Genomic DNA, 17,956 nt, shown 5'->3' with positions numbered 1-17,956 from the left:
CTCCCACTGATGTTCATATTCTGGGAAACGCATTTCAAAGGAAAGACAATAAAAGAAGAGTTAAAAACATGACCTGCTGTCTCTGAGCATTTTATCCCATATAGGTGAATCCAGAGCAAGAATGGATGGAGACATTTTCCCCACTAGGAAAGGGAAATTGTTAGCAGACAGTATCCAGCACATGCCCTTAGGCAACCTTCCTGCTGCACCTGGAGGCCAGAGCAGTGACCAGCAACAAGCTCAGCTGAACAGATCTTGGTCTGGCCCACTTCCAAACCCACGTACTCGAGGGGGCTCCACCTCTGAAACAATGCTCAGCATTTCCTAAAAGAATATTGCCATTAATAAAATGCATTTGCCGTTAGAGTTCTCCAGAGACACTAAGTCAATGTTAGCTGGCAGCGCTGCTTCCACACACCAGCAATTTCAATCTCTGCTGTGCTCAAACCATCACCATCCACTCTTTTTATGGCTCTGCTCCAAATTATTTTGTCACTGCTCCAATCAGAAATGTTTCCTGCCTCTATAACAAGTTTATCAACACTGGATATGAACCACATGGCTCCCTGCCCGTCTCCTATCGCAGAAGGCTACAGATTAATTTTATAGGAATTCAAACACCCTATTAAACCTGCTACTACCTACTGCTGATAAAAGGGCTGCACTTTAAAAGAGTGTGTGTTAAGCATGCAATTAGGGGCAATGACACGCAAAATTACATATGCAGGGAGATGGAATTATTTCAAGGAGTGTGCTGGAAACCGCAGGTGCCCCTGGAAAGAAGGACCTGACCCTGTCCCCTCACGTGGCCAATTCAGTGCCCATGGGGAAGGGAACTTGTCAGGTTTGTCATCACTGCTGGGTTGTACAACGGCCACTGAGAACTTGGTGTTGGCCAGCTCTGTCCCTTCAGTGATGAGGAGGCTGCACAAGAACCCTGCCTGTTGATTGCCATGGTTATGGGACAGAACAGATCCTCTTCTGTCACCTTCACTAGGACATCCAGGGGACAATCTCCCAGTCCCCAAAGACAAATTCCAGCAGGATACAGAGATGCCCGTGTCACAGTCATGCCCTGACAAAGGGGCAGCCACTGCCAACACAGAGCTTCCTGCAAGTCCCTGGATTGAGGGACTGCTTCCACCATGCTGCCATCTCACACTCTGCAGGGAGAAGGCACAAGCAGAAGCAGCAGGCACTCCCTGAGCTCCCAGTATGTACACACCACAGTGGAATTCCTGGATGTACACACCACAGTGGAATTCCTGGATTTGTCAGCCAGCACAGCCCTGGCAGGTCCAGGTCAGGCAAATGTCACCAAGTGCCCCCCTGTAGGGAAAATTCTGCCCATTCATGTCTCCCAGGGCAGACTGGTCCTTTGACAATCACAGCAAGCTACAGAACTCAGTCTCCTCAGGAGGACAGCAGCAGGGGAACACGGTGCTGAAAGGCTGCCCTAGATGTACTGCAAAGACACTGCCCCTGGAAGCCTTTCATGCAAGACAGCTGGTACCAAAAAACTGTATGAAGTCATGAGAAATTCAGCACCCCAAACACCTGTGCAGGTGACATGGACAAGCACAGGAGAGGGTTAACAGCTGGAGAAACCTCAGCTGAGCTCAGGACAGGAGGCACACTCAGATGCTGTCATGAGAACCCCATCCCTGTGAGAATCCTCACCCATGGAGGAGCAGTGACACAGACACTTCTCCAAAGGGATGTCCCTGTAGCAGCTGCTGCTGGCAGCCTGTCATCAGGGCTCAGGCAGCCTCTGTGTGTACACACCACCTCTGTGGAGGCAGGGCTGCTACAGCAAGGGCTGAGGTGTGTGACACAGAGCTTATTCCAGAAGACTCGATACTTTGTTGGGTAAAGTCTTCATTCTTTGCCTTTCCTTACATTTGTCATCTTTAGAAGCTCCTGTGCATCGCTTCGGGAAACTGCCTGTGTATCCGTCCTATTTTCTAGTTTCTTCAGAGAGCAATTAGAATGACATTTTGCTGAAAATACTCCTCCTTTTCCAAAGGTGAAGTGAAAGGGGACAGGCAGGAATAGACGAGGGATCTGCAGTACACCTTCCCACAGTAAGAAGCAATTATCAGCCTCTCAAACTTCAATTCCTTAAAAGTCAACTCAACCTGCTTGTAGCAGAATAAGAACAGAACATACTTTCCATCACAAAAAAAAGAAGTATTTGCTTTTCAAAAACTTGCAGTGACGTTTTTATATCCTTAAATGGCCTGGCTCTTTTCCCCAAAGTCAAAACCTACCTGGATCCAAGCTTCTACTCGGTTGGTCAAACATGTGCGACCACCCCTCCTTGATTGTTATTTAACACAGCATGCTGGGAAAGCCTCCACTGGGCAAATGAAGTTCCCACCCAACACCACACTGCTCTGACCTGTCCCGAATCATCCAGCCTTCCTTCCTGCCTTTTTGGCCCCAAAATACTGCAAGTTTTTGATGACAAGCCATTTGCACATACAGAGGTTGAGCAGCAGGGTCCAGAGGGCAGACTCGGCATTGCAAAAAGCCTCAGTAAGACTTTTGTCCCAAGATGTTCAAAGAAGTGCATAAACACTCCCTGATTAAGGAAAAAATACCTTCCAGGCTCTGGAAATGTAGGAGGAGGTCTGGTTCAAAACACCGCACTAAATTAGCAAGCCTGACAATGAGATAAAAGCCCCTTCAAGGGAAGGGATCAGAAGAGAGTAAAATTAGTCCAAGTGAGATCAAAGACAAATGAAATCAGGAATGTTAAGTGCTTACAGAAGCTGCTGACTATTTCCAACCTCCATTCTTCATCCTATAGTGACAGAAATGGATAGGACCCTGGTTAAGTACAGAGCCATGAGCTCGTGCAGCCTCTTGCTCACCTCCACCCTCTTACCTGCCAGAGGTGATGCTGTAATTAATGTAGTCAAGGTAGACTTCTAAGACAGGAGTCAGAAGGGCTTTCTACACGTCAGTCTTAGGCAGGTGTTCCAGCTACAGACCTGTGCTTTGGAGCTGAACAGGTTTTTACTTTTGACTCCTCCTGGAAGTAGTTTCAGCTGCTGAGCTATTCCAAGGTGGGCAGTAATGGCTTTCAGACCATAAATGTTTGTGCAAGTACACAGTCCCACATAGATACACATAACATACTAGTGCATTCACACACACACAGTTCTGGGGGAATGTAGATGTATTCAAATGCAGAGCATGCCCTGGAATGGAGGGTCTTTGATGTAGCAAGTTAAAAGCATTTTGTTCCCATGAAAATTATATTTTCTGACCCATGCTCTGCAGGTTTTTTTCACTCTCCCCCGTGTTGCTAACCCCTAGGCTATACTGTGCATAAAAACAGCCCAGGAGAAAATGTTCTTTTTCTCCCATCTATTTCCTCACTTCCATCAGCCATCCATCCACCTCCGGCATCCAGGCCCAGTGAAGTAAATTAAAAAGTCTCCTGTTGAGTGGTGTAAAAAAACAGGGCGTTTCAAATGAACAAAGGTCGTCAAATCTTCAAGGCACAAAGCTGTCCTCTGCCCTCCACGGGAGCACAGCCCCTGCCAGCCTGAGCTCAGATCCAAGGCAGGCATCTGAAATCCACATTAAACCAGCCATCAGCCCTTCCCAAGTCACACATCTCAGCATCCAGCCAAACCCTACTCCTATCATCTCCTCTCCCCAACATCAAAGGGAGGCAGGAATAGCCCAACATACCACTGAGTAAAGGGGGAAAAGAACAGATTCTGTCGGGTTTTAATTTCAAATCTATAACCAAGCAGGTGAAGTGTGAGCGAGCAACACAGCAAGGTCTGACAGATTCCTGACAATGCAATTACTTGGGCAGAGGTGGGACCCTCACAGCAGAGTTTTTACATCCAGGACATGCAATACTCCAAGCCCATGGAGTTGGGACCTTTCACTCCATGACTAAGAACAGCACAAACCCCCACTTGTATCCTTGCACACAGGGCTATTTCCCATCCCTTTCCTGAGGTTTAACCACTTAAATCAAGGTGGAAAAACCTAGACAAGGGAGATGCTTGTTCTGGTGAAATTTTGGCTATCAGCAGTAAACATGTCCTTGAGCTCTGCTACACAGCACGAGCAAATAAAAGGTTACTGTTCAACAGGAGACAAATGGCTTTGTGCAGAGGAGAACGAGTAGTGGTTTAGTAATTACTGTGAAAACAAAACATTCAGGCATAAACCAAAAAGGATTCAGTGCACTGGCATATCTCTGTTTCTTTTCTAGCACAGCTGAAATCACCTAATCCACAACCTCTGAGTAAGGCCTGTAAGACTGACAGCACATCTCCACCAATTCTATTGTCTCTTTTAAAAATTCATTCAGCTCAGGAAAGCCAAAGACATTTAGGCACACACAGGATCCCAAGGCACAACCACTCCTACGACCCCCAAGCCTATTCAACAATTCCAAGGCTCAGACCTTCACTTCAAGGCAGGGGAGGCCCATCTTTAGCATAGCTGAGTGAGCCCCGGGAGCAGCTCAAGGACACCCAGCCCTAAGCACCAAACCACTGACAGCCTCCAGTGCCTTCCTGCAAAAGCCCTCCAACACTCCCAGCCCAAAACAAAGAGCTGAGAGCCAAGCCAGACAGGACCCATTACAGCACAGGCCTTGGGAGATTAATACTTCACAGGGAGCAAAGTACAAGGGTTTCTAATCTGACACACTTCCAGAGCTGACATCACTTCTAGTTCTTGGCAGCCAGAGATTTTCCTGGGGAGCCGCTGTTGTGCTGCAGGTCCCGCAGCCTGGAGCCTGGCCAGCACGTTTCCTATTCCACACACATCTGGCACTTTGAAACTGGCTTGTGCACCTTGCAGAGATGCAGCCAAAGAAAACCTTCCCAGGAGCAAGAAAGTGGCTCAGGCAAGGAGAGCAGAGCGCTCGGTCGTCGTGTGTGTTCTGTGGGATATCAGGCGGTACCAGGAAAGGGCTCCTCTCTCCCCTCCACATCCCACAGGAGGTGGCAGGAATTCAAACTGCATTTGAGCCTCTGCACTGTCGCCTGCCTTAATTTATGTATTTATTTTGGATGTTGAACTCGTGGAACTCAACAGCACAATTAATCTTATTTAATTGGGAGTGAACAGCACTGAAGAAAAGTGAAGTTACTCCTTCCAAAGGGTTTTCCTACCTCTCAGCAAGCCAACTACTGTGCCATTGTTCTGCTTAATGTAACCTTCTGCCGATGCTCTTCAGAGGCTCTTAGAGCTGTAGAAAATCTTTACGTTCTCATTGTCTAATTCAAAGAGTGACTGTACTTCAGTGTGTCCCCATTAAAGCAACACAAAGCTCTCTTTCTTCTTTGAAACTTTATGCATTGACAATTACAAGTCAATAGCTTGGTCTCAGTGTGTTTTTAGGGCAATTGCACTTGGCAAGTGGTGACCCAGAAAGAAATCTGGACGAAGGTCTCCGACAGTCTGCATGCTGGGTGCTCGGCAACACCAGCACTGAAAGAAGAACCGGAGGAGCTCCGGGGCTTGGAGCACCCCACTCCCATGATCTCTACAGAATGGGAGGCTGAAAGAAGAGCTGGACACCTAAATCCCCTTGTGCATCACTCGTTCAGCCTCCCCACGGCATAATAAAATAGAAAACATTCTTCCACTAAAACGTAAGGAGGCCTGTGAGACAGAAAGGTCAAGATCCCTACATTCCCTACTTAGTTACCAGATGTTACTGGAACTTTCCACCTTGTAAGAGCAACAGGAATAAGAAAGTTACACCTTCAACACCCATTAAGCCTCTCTGGAACATAAGGCTCCTAAAACTAATCTCCTGAGCCGCTGAAAAGACCATTTTATTAACACTTGATACGCAGGCAGAGCGGTCTCAGTGCTGAACAGTGCTCACCAGTGGGAAGCCAACCTTATCCTAATTCTGCATATAAGCAACCTGGATGGTTTATTTAATAATGCAGCATCTCCCACTGCTGCAGGAGCATTTATCCAGCTGGCAGCAAGGGACTCTCAGATCATCCCCTGTCACTAAGCTGATCCCAGCCTTTCATGAGCAGCTGGGTGCCAGCCCGGCACTGCAAGCAGCAAGAGGCGCCACATGGAGAGTGTCACATTGTCCCCACGTCAAGGGGCCAAGTATGAGGCTGTGCCAGGAGCAATCCCCTCACACCCTGCACACACCCAGCTGCAGCCATGGTCACTGCCCAGCTTGGGCCTGGGTGCACATTGGTGCTCCTCAAGTGCTGGCACACATCTGGACCTGGGATGAGCACTGGCCGGGAATGTTGGGGCATGCAGCTCTTCCCAAAGAACAGTGCTGGGCATGAGTTTCTGGCCTTTGTCCTGTTCAGAACAAAAGAGCAGAAGGGGTGGCATGAAAGAAACATCAAAAACACATGCAACGCTGCATCGCTGTTTACAGGCTATACCTGGAAAGAATTATGTCATCTAAAGCTGTAATTACAGTAAATAGATGTACTGGTTTGGGCTGGGGTTGAATCAATTTTCTTCACATGGGGAAGCGAATACCTTTGTGTATAAATGTTAACATACACCAAGGAAAACACCAAGGAAATAGAACAGCTGAAAAGGTCTCCATGGAAGTATTTCTGAAGATGCTCCTAATGTTGAAGCCAACTGAAGCTGTTCATTTCAGACACCCAAGACTATGAAAGCCACCAACCCACACAGCCCTGGAAACTCCAACCTAGTAAAATGCCAACTGACTTCTGGAAAGGACTAAGTGCTCCTCTGCTTCCACAGAAGCATCAGATTTGCCCAAGCAACTGTGTCTACAGATGATGCCTAAAAGATAGGAACAAACATCACACCAGCTCTCAAGATCGAGCTCCTTCTCGTTGAGACGTGTTATTCTGATGTATCCCCTGCAACAAATGGTCCAGAAAGATGAAACAAATCAATAGCAGTAATAATTTATTCATTGTGTTGAATTGTCAATGGCAATTATAACAGTAAAGTGCTTGACTTTCACAAAGGTTAAGCTTTTGTATTTCTCCCCTCTGACCCCAGAAAGGTTTCTGAAGGCAGAGGAAGCCTAGAATTTCAAAATCCAGATTTGCTAAACTCAGCCTTTTCAGATCTTCTCCCCAAGGTGTCTCACAGCAGAACAAGGAGAGGTGTCCCTGTGTAGAGCAACATAAATGTGAGCCTCCCTTGCATTGAAGGATGCTCAAAGTGCCAAAGTGACTTAAACACTAAAATCCCTGCAATCCTCTCCACAGTCCCCACACTGCCTGATCCAGGGGGGACTGAGCTGCTCCGGTGCCTTTCCCAGCCACTCCACACCCGGCACACAGAGCACCAAACTCAGGCTTTGCTCTACAAACATCTCCAAGGCAATGCCCATCTCCTGGCTCTCATCTCTCCCTTCTTAAAAAGCCAATGAGGAAGAGTTGAGACAATCCCTGCAGATGCTGCTGCAAGCATGGGATGCATGGGTGTTGTGGTTTAAAAACAAACTAAGTAAGAGGCTCTAAGTCAGAAATAAAATTTAATGAGAAGAAAAGGAAAATAAAATAGAATAAAATAAAATAAATACAAAAAGAAAAACCAGTGACAGAGTTAGAATACAACCTGATCAGGGTGATGGAAACAGTCCAGACGAGGTGGTCTTCTTGAAACAGAAATCTTGTAGAAAGGTCTGGTAGCTCCGGTCCTCTGGGAATTCAGTGGAAGAGGGCTGCCTTTACTGTCTCAAATCCCAGCTTATATCCAGGTGAGAATGCTTGGCTCTTCCCCATGGGCGGAGCATCTCACAATGGGATGATGAGTCATGGAAGAGAGCCTTAATGGCCCATTAAAGAGAGAGATAACGCCCGGAGGGAGTTATCTCTGAGTCATGCAAAAGGCATTGATGGGCCATTAACTGAAGATGGTGATAGAATACACCCTAAACTACAACCCAGGACAATCCACCCCTTATTCTATTACCATCTACAACATGCCTAAATCAATACATTCTTACAGATGAATGCATATATACATACAGAATGAAACCTTACACACTGCTTTCACTTAAAATTAAGTCTCCCTGTGGTACACAACGGGTTTCTCCATCTTTCTGCATTACCTACCAAGTGTAGCCAGGTCCTTGAGCAAAGACAATCCTATGGACGGGTCTGCCTTTGCCTGAAGTGGGATTAATCCAAACACTCTTTCTTAAAATGCCCTTCATGTGTACCACAGGTACTTTGTCTCTATTCACTGTGTGTAAGGGTTCAGACTGGGCAGGACCACCTCGATTGATAGACCTTCGGGTGTTAACTATCCATGTGGCTTTGGCTAAGTTTAGTTCCCAATTCTTGAAGGTTCCTTCACCAAGTGCCTTTAGGGTAGTCTTTAATAGTCCATTGCACCGTTCAACTTTCCTGGCAGCTGGTGCATGATAAGGAATGTGGTATATCCATTCAATACCATGTTCTCTAGCCCAGGTGTTTATAAGGTTGTTCTTGAAATGGGTTTCATTGTTCGACTCAATTCTCTCAGGGGTGCCGTGTCTCCACAGGATTTGTTTTTCAAGGCCCAGGATGGTGTTCCGGGCAGTGGCATGAGGCACAGGGTGGGTTTCCAGCCATCCAGTGGTGACTTCCACCATGGTCAGCACGTACCGCTTTCCTTGGCGTGTTTGGGGAAGGGTGATATAGTCAATTTGCCAGGCTTCCCCGTACCTGTACTTCAGCCATTGTCCACTATACCACAGAGGCTTCATTTGCTTGGCCTGTTTGATTGCGGCGCAGGTTTCACAGCTGTGGATGACCTGTGAGATGCTGTCCATAGTAAGGTTCACCCTTTGGTCACGGGCCCATCGATATGTTGCATCTCTTCCCTGATGACCAGAGGCATCATGGGCCCAACGAGCTAGGAATAATTCTTCCTTGTGCTGCCAATCTAGATCCACTTGTGATATTTTCACCTTGGCAGCTTTGTCTACCTGCTCGTTGTTGCGATGCTCCTCATTAGCCCGGCTTTTGGGTATATGCGCATCTACATGTCGAACCTTCACGGTCAGCCTTTCTACTCGGGCGGCGATGTCTTGCCAAATGTCAGCGGCCCAGATGGGTTTTTCTTTGCGCTGCCAATTGGCCTTTTTCCAGCGATTCAGCCATCCCCACAGAGCATTAGCTACCATCCATGAGTCAGTGTAGAGATAAAGCTTCGGCCACTTTTCTTGTTCAGCAATTTCCAAAGCCAGCTGGACAGCTTTAAGCTCTGCAACTTGACTTGATCCACCTTGTCCTTCGGTAGCTTGTGCAACTTGTCGTGTGGGGCTCCATGCTGCAGCTTTCTATTTCCGGTTAGCTCTTACAATTTGGCAGGAGCCATCAGTGAACAGAGCATATCGTCTTTCAGTCTCCGGTAGCTCATTATATGGTGGGGCTTCCTCAGCGCGTGTTACTTGCTTTTCTTCTTCTTCTTCTTCAGACGATAATCCAAAAGTTTTACCTTCCGGCCAGTTCGTTATAACTTCCAGAATTCCAGGGCGATTTGGGTTTCCAATGCGGGCGCGCTGTGTAATGAGGGCAATCCATTTGCTCCATGTGGTATCGGTGGCATGATGTGTGGAAGGAACCTTTCCCTTAAACATCCACCCCAGCACTGGCAGTCGGGGTGCCAAAAGCAGCTGTGTTTCAGTGCCAATCACTTCTGAGGCGGCTTGAATTCCTTCATAGGCAGCCAAGATCTCCTTCTCTGTGGGAGTGTAGTTGGCCTCGGAGCCTCTGTAACTTCTGCTCCAGAATCCCAATGGTCGGCCTCGAGTCTCCCCAGGCACCTTCTGCCAAAGGCTCCAAGACAAACTATTGTTTCCAGCTGCGGAGTAAAGCACATTCCTCACATCTGGTCCCGTCCTGACGGGGCCCAGGGCTACTGCATGAGCAATCTCTTGCTTGATCTGAACAAAAGCTTGTTGCTGTTCAGGCCCCCAGTGGAAATCATTCTTCTTGCGGGTCACCAAGTAGAGAGGGCTCACGATCTGACTGTACTCAGGAATGTGCATCCTCCAAAAGCCTATGGCACCTAGGAAAGCTTGTGTTTTCTTTTTGTTGGTAGGTGCGGACATGGCTGTGATCTTGTTGATTATCTCTGTGGGGATTTGGCGACGACCATCCTGCCATTTGACCCCCAAGAACTGGATTTCTTGAGCTGGTCCCTTAACCTTGCTTCTTTTAATGGCAAAACCAGCTTTCAGCAGAATTTGGATAATTTCTTCTCCTCTCTTGAAGACCTCCTCTGGTGTATTCCCCCATATGATGATGTCGTTAATGTACTGCAGATGCTCTGGAGCCTCACCCTTTTCCAGTGCAGCCTGGATCAGTCCATGGCAGATGGTGGGGCTGTGTTTCCACCCCTGGGGTAGTCGGTTCCAGGTGTACTGCACGCCCCTCCAGGTGAAGGCAAACTGAGGTCTGCACTCCGCTGTCAAAGGAATGGAGAAGAAGGCGTTGGCGATATCAATGGTTGCATACCACTTTGCTGCTTTGGACTCCAGCTCGTACTGAAGCTCTAACATGTCTGGCACAGCAGCGCTCAGTGGTGGCGTGACTTCATTCAGACCACGATAATCCACCGTCAGTCTCCATTCTCCACTGGACTTACGCACCGGCCAAATCGGGCTGTTGAAAGGTGAACGGGCCTTACTGACCACCTCTTGGCTTTCCAGTTTGCGGATCATCTCATGTATGGGGATCACAGAGTCTCTGTCTGTGCGGTATTGCCGACGGTGTACTGTTGCTGTGGCAATTGGTACTTCTTGTTCTTCTACTTTCAGCAGTCCCACAGCAGAGGGGTCATCTGAGAGACCAGGCAAGGTATTCAATTGTCTGATGCCTTCTTTCATCACTGCGGCTATCCCAAAAGCCCAACGATATCCTTTTGGATCTTTGAAATATCCATTCCTGAGATAGTCTATGCTGAGGATGCATGGGGCCTCTGGGCCAGTTGCAATGGGGTGTTTCTGCCACTCGTTCCCAGTTAAACTCACTTCGGCCTCTAATACAGTCAGTTCCTGGGACCCTCCTGTTACTCCTGTAATAGAAATGGATTCTCTTCCTACATACCTTGATGGCATTATGGTACATTGGGCTCCAGTGTCAACCAATGCCGTATATCTTTGTGGGTCAGATGTGCCAGGCCATCGGATCCACACAGTCCAGTAGATTCGATTGTCCCTTTCCTCTTCCTGGCTAGAGGCAGGGCCCCCCTATTCCTGGTCATTGCATACGTTGTTCTCTTCCTGTAAATGAGTTGCTGAGGTTCCTTCAAGAGGATCAGTCATATCATCATTCCTGTAACGTCTGGAGTTCTGTGCACGAGAGACCGGAGCAACACTGATTCTAGATGAGCTTTTTGTTGTAGGCATTTCTCTTTTCAGTTCACGTACCCGGGCTGCTAAGGAGGAGGTAGGTTTTCCATCCCACTTCTTCATATCTTCTTCATGCTCCCGAAGAAAAGACCAAAGGTTACCTCGGGGTGTGTATCCTCTCTCCCTGGCTGGGGGACGCCTGCTCCTAATCGCAGAGACTCTTGTCGGCTCTGGTGAAATATCGTAAATTTTTTCCTTAAGTTCTTTTTTCAGTTTCTGATGGCTTTCTTCAATTAAGTTCCTGACTTGCTCAGCCAGTCTTGTTTCCACAGATGAGACATGGGCACGAACTGGGGCGGTGACAGTGTCCTCGTAAATCCTTAGTTTATTAGCCAGGACACCCACTTTGTCCTCACCTTCTCTCCATTGCAGTGTTGCCAGGTAACGCGAGTACATTTCTGGTCCAAGCCGTGCAAATCTCAACCACATCCGTGATGTGCACTGGATATCATCTGGGTTCTTAGGAAATCTCTCATCTTCTGCAAAAATGATCTCCAGCACAGCCAATTCCCTTAGGCATCGGATACCTTGTTCTATTGTGTTCCATTTTCCTTGGTGCACTAGGAGGTCTTCTTTACAAAGGTATCTGTCTTTCACACTTGTTAGCAGTCGCTGCCAGAGGCTGAGAGTTTCTTGGGTTTTTCCAATTCCCTGGTCAATGACCACATCGCGGGACAGTGATCCCAGTTGCCTGGCCTCAGTTCCATCCAGAATGGTGTCATTGGCTGCAGCATCCCAGATGCGGAGCAGCCAGGTGAGGATGGACTTGTTGGTCTGGCGGGTGAATTCCCTTCGCAGGTCACGCAGCTCACCCAGAGATAGAGAGCGGGTGATGATTTCTGTCTCTGTCTCTTCAGCTGAGTGCGAAGGTCCTGCTCCATCCTCGTCAGTCGCTATGCGGACTGATTTGCTCCTTGATTTCTTCTTCTGAGTGGTGGCAACTGCTACTGGTTTAGGCTGTTCCGGTTCAGTGACGGTTTGTGTGGAGATGCTGACAGCACTTTTGGTTCCTTTTTCCTCTGTGAGAGTCTGTGTAGTCGTCGATGTTATTGCTTTGCTTCTTTTTATCTCTTCTACTTCTTTAAGAACATGCTCCAACACACCATGTAGTGTTTTGATTTTAAGCATGGTGCGGGCCGTACAGAGAAAACCAAGCAAGACTAACAAGAACATCATGCTGTCCTTGGCATCCAGAGGGTACTCAATATTTTCAAAAACTGCTGTGTCCTTCCTGAAAAGCTGGAAAAAATCATTCTTTACTCCTCCCCACAGGGGCTGGGTGAGATTGTTGAGGCTCCAGACGTAGCATCCTAGACTAGAACAAGAATACAAAACTGGGTATATATTCTGAATAATGTTCATTGCCTCAGATTTTATCAAGCAATTGACATAATAGACCAGTAAAGCAATTTTAGTACCATATCCTGGTCTATGCAGGAGCATTAATGCCGGCAGATAGTGCCCCACGTTTGGAAAAATATAGAGAGATAGGTATAAGACACATGTAAGCATGTTGGGCATCATAACAGACAGGTGTCCTCAATAAGATTGTAATTTCTGACTTTTCTTATTGCCTCTGCCCCACGTTGGGCGCCAAAAATATGTTGTGGTTTAAAAACAAACTAAGTAAGAGGCTCTAAGTCAGAAATAAAATTTAATGAGAAGAAAAGGAAAATAAAATAGAATAAAATAAAATAAATACAAAAAGAAAAACCAGTGACAGAGTCAGAATACAACCTGATCAGGGTGATGGAAACAGTCCAGACGAGGTGGTCTTCTTGAAACAGAAATCTTGTAGAAAGGTCTGGTAGCTCCGGTCCTCTGGGAATCCAGTGGAAGAGGGCTGCTTCTACTGTCTCAAATCCCAGCTTATATCCAGGTGAGAATGCTTGGCTCTTCCCCATGGGCGGAGCATCTCACAATGGGATGATGAGTCATGGAAGAGAGCCTTAATGGCCCATTAAAGAGAGAGATAACGCCCGGAGGGAGTTATCTCTGAGTCATGCAAAAGGCATTGATGGGCCATTAACTGAAGATGGTGATAGAATACACCCTAAACTACAACCCAGGACAATGGGGAACCCAGGACAGAGCCCTGGGTTTGCATTCAGAGATTTACAGTGTGGAGGCACATTAAAATTACAAGCTTGAACAAGCACACTGGAACAATAACACATCAGAGTCCTGTAATTGGGCCCTGAAATACACTCAGAGAAAAATACAGACCAGCTGCAATGCTGGAAATGCTCCTAATGCAATCCAAGGTAATTATTGGTAACAGACCATCAAACAAGTGCATTAATATGCTCTGATCAGAGAGAGAATCAGATGGGACAGTCTGGCACAGCAGCTTGTACCTGCAAATTATGTAAATTATTTGAAAGAGCAAAGCCCCAAAGCCCTAGAAACACTAACTCTAATGAAAGTTATTAAATGCTATTTTTGTTATCTGCTGGTGTTAACATCAGAAGGCCCATTTGCTGCAGTGACTGTAATTGTGCTGCCGAGGGTCCAGGCTGAATGAGCCTGAGATTTGCAGACTAAAACGACTGCCTTGGATTTGCATGATCTCACCGACACCCGTTTGAACACATAATGACTTCCTGCATTTTTCACTGATGTTGGAAAGAAAACCCAGTTATTTTTTGCTTTTGTCAGATGCACAAGTTCCTGATTTTTCTTCATCATACGCATACTTTAACTGCAAAGGACACAGAGGAGTCTGAAAGAAGATCTCCTGTTAGAACATTTCAGTTTTAGCATACTTTTAGAATATACTTTCATCTCTTCATGCCTGAGAAAGCTAAAAATATGCAGCATGATACAAGCTTCAGTATCATCCCTCTTGAGAATAGTCACTTAACCAGAAACTAATATTGCCAAATAAATACACAAAAATTCTTCAACTGTGGGCTACAGTTTTAGAGTATTTCGTAGCTCTTTCCCTCTGGATTAATGGCTTTGCATATTCCAAAGGTGCAAATATAAATACGTTAAATTGAAAAATGTTCAGTTCCGACAGTGAATATTTTATCAGTCAAGTTCTCACCACCCTACAGTATTAAAAAAAAAAAAAAAAAAAAAAAAAAAAAAAAAGGCAGTATACTCAATGCTAAACCTTGGGAAAAGTCAGAGGAATGAAAGTGTCCCCACTCCAAGTCTGAAACCATCAGCCAAACTTCCCAGCTAATACATCCTGTCCTCTTTACCAGACAATTCCTTAGTATTTCTAACTCTAAATTTTACACACAAAATGCAGTGTAAAGCTGTGGAGCAAGCAGAGAGAGCCTATCCTGCTTCTCTCTCATTTTAAAGACCTCCAGAAACTTGGCCTATATTTACAATTTCAAAAGAAACACACTTGTAATCTTATTTTCTTTTTTTTCACATTGCAAGACAGACACACTTCCAGCATTAATGGTGCACCCAAATACTGATCCACCTCCAGTGAGAGTCAGAGGCACCTCAGTGAATTTCACAGCCTGGTTCACTGTCCATCTTGCTTCCCAGCATGTCGGGCATGTTGCATGTCACCGAGGACAGCAAGAAAGCTCAGCAGCAAAGGAAAGAGGAAGAATTACAGAGAAAGGACACAAGCCCTTTGACTCTGCCCCTGCTTAGGTGTACAAGGCTTGTGCTTGGAGTGCCAGCTCGGCCCCAGCTCGCCCAGCCTGGCTCTCTGCAAAGGAGTGACAACAGCTGCTGGAATTTATTAGTTGTGTCTGTTCACGCTCACCAACCCTCCCCAGGACGCACCGCTCCGATGGCAGCCAGACAGAAACGGAGAGTGTGACTGCAGGCAGCGGGAAAAACACTTCTCCATCACGTGTGCCTTCCCCTTCACAGGCTCCCCTTCCAGTTGTCTTGCCTGTCATTAAAAGGAGCTTACAACCTGCTGCTGAATGATGCACTATAATCAATACAAAGAGCCACAAGATCCCCTGCAAAGGATGTGGGAGCACTGCTCAGCAGTGATATTTATGAGTGCAGGATCCCACAGACCGGAGCAGTCCCGAGTCCCAGGAGTATTTCCACTGCTTACACCGAGATCAGAAAATTAAAATGATATTTTACGCTTAATGGTTTGAACAAGACCTGTGAAGTCCTTCTCTCGGTCCCATTTACAACACAAACGCCAATGACAGAGCAGCAGATGGTCAGAAACACTCCCCTAGAATATTCAGGCAATTCAACTTGAATCTGTGCCCAAATCATTTAACTTTAATGGATTCTTTCATTAACAACCAAAGAAAGGGAATATGGTTGCCAGGACATTAAAATCACTTTTTCAATTATACTGTTATAAAATCGAACAAATTAGCTGTAATTCTTAGCTGAAGCTTAAATGGAAGCACGACTTTAAGAAAGAAATTAAAATTGATTTGGATTAGCGGGCATCAAGAGCTTTTTAAAAATTAACAAGATTCTTATGACTTCATAGCACGGATGGATTAGCTGGAGGTTTCACTGCCCTGCGCTTGCTACCTGCCAAAGCATGGCAGCTGGCTTCACAGCATTCATTACAGCAGGGTTTAATTAGACTGGGGGGAGAGAACTCAAGGACTGAAGCTGGAAACAAAGTTCCAGAGAAGCTGGGTGGTGTCTGAATTCACCTTTTGGACCCAGCCCAGCAGCGCCTTGGCAAAACCCAGGGAAATCATAACCTCTGAGCTTGAGCAGGACAAGGTCTACAGGCTGTAGAGTTTAACTCAGGGTGGTCTTGCAAAACTGTACTGGATGTTTCATGAACACAAAAAAAAAAACCAGCCCAAGATGTCTATTGTAAAAAACACACAACTTCAATGCAGGCTACTGAAAAAAAACCAAAAAGAAAAAAAAAAAAGAAAAAGAAAAAAAAAAAGGGAGCAGTAGAAAGAGCAATTCATAAAGGAAACAGGAACTGTAACACTGGGCACCTGGATGCAAGTTACCTACAACACAGAGCAATGGGGTCACACTAGGAAGAAAAATGTCCTTTATATTGTATAAGATGAGCTTAATGAAAGAGACCTTCACTGAACACAACTTGCATTGATCCTAAGGACCAAGAACTCTAAGATGTACTTTAGAGAGCCATCCCCCTGCCAGGGAAGCGAGTGATTTGGAACTGTTGCCCAGAAAAAAAGAGACTGAAACCAAGCTGGAGACTTTTATACCTACACTGGACAAAGCCTTTTAAAAAATATTTATTAAAAAAAAAAAGGAAAGAAAAGAAAAAAAAGGCACTAGTGGGAACAATCCTGTCATGACCCCTGTGAGCCGGACGGGATGTTCCAGTGCTCAGGCTCCACCCTGAACAGCTCCAGGATGATGCACTGCCCAGAGCACCTGCCAGCTGGCACAACTGGCCTCTCTGTAAGGTAAATGCAGCAGAACATTTCAAAACCATTTTCATGAAATCTTGCAACACAAAGCACTTTAGATGACTCTCCCCTTTACGAGTCAGCATTTCATATTTAGTTATTTCTGCTCTTTATTGCAACACAGCGGGTGGCAATTTGCATCAGTAAAACTTGGCTGGAAAAGTTAATCTTTCTTTGGACAATCCTGAATATTACTGCTTTGCCATAATCCTGCTGGTTTGTCACCCTGTATCTGGCTTTCAGATATGCCACAGAGTAATGTTCTCCAATAAATCAAGAAGAGCTTTACCCTTTGAACCAAGCTTTGAATTGTAATCGCTGTGGGTCTCTGTGTGCTTGTTAGCAGGTCTTATATTTAAGAAAACAGAAGAACACATTTTAATCCAGAACCTTTCAAGATCCGTGTGTCTTTGAGTTCTTTTAATGATTTAAAAATCAGGGCACCCTCTGGTTTTCTGTTAGAACTAATGGCAAGATTTGGCCTAGTAGGGTGGCAACTGTGCACACATAACACACGCAACCAAGACCTTTATCTCTTCTAGGGTAGGGATCTGAAAAGCCTGGAGTGGGTAAGAAAGGAGACCCCCAGATGAGACTGTTACTGACAGTGATCTCTCTGCAAGGCAAAGCAGAATGGGCTTCTGCAAACCAATGTTTTAGCCCAAAGGTGACTTTTATTTTTGCACCACTGCAACAGCACAAGAGCAGGCACATCAAATTCAGGTGCTTCTGCTGAACAGCAGCAAATGCCAGGGTAATTCCCAGCTAAAAGCACAGGAACTTCCTGACCCAACCAAGCAGCAGAGACAGCAACTGTACCTGTGAAATCTGGCCCCCAGGCTCATGTTACTGCCATGCAGGAGCAGGCAGAGGAACTGGCACTCCTCACCACACCGTAGGCACCAGCACCTCTGTCCATCAACTGCGGGTTAGAAGCACCTACAGGGACTTCTGAATATCCATTTTGACTTGTCTACGAGTAGAAACTTACTATTATCATAATTATTAGTAACAATTATACAACTATTATGTATGTTAATATATGTCAACAGAATAAGAATATTAATATATTCTCTACAGGGTATTTCACAGAATTAATGAGATCTCATAATGAGCCTAACCTCTCTGACATCTTGCTGATACTTATTTCTAAGCAACCTACTAAATTCAGTGTGCATCTGCTCCAGCATTGAACTGGCTTGCAACTCAGCTCGATACCGTAGGTGAAAAG

The 17,956-nt window shown here is 46.0% G+C and overlaps 1 protein-coding gene across 3 annotated transcripts in view; it reads right to left on the bottom strand.

Annotated features, from left to right (window-relative positions):
• IGDCC4 (immunoglobulin superfamily DCC subclass member 4) overlaps window positions 1-17,956 on the bottom strand; it is a 94,353-nt gene that overhangs the window by 58,697 nt on the left and 17,700 nt on the right. The window lies entirely within an intron of this gene.

Source organism: Sylvia atricapilla, chromosome 13, assembly GCF_009819655.1.
Source record: "Sylvia atricapilla isolate bSylAtr1 chromosome 13, bSylAtr1.pri, whole genome shotgun sequence".
NCBI classification, from domain to species: Eukaryota; Metazoa; Chordata; class Aves; order Passeriformes; family Sylviidae; genus Sylvia; species Sylvia atricapilla.
This window is presented reverse-complemented; position numbering and strand designations above follow the sequence as displayed.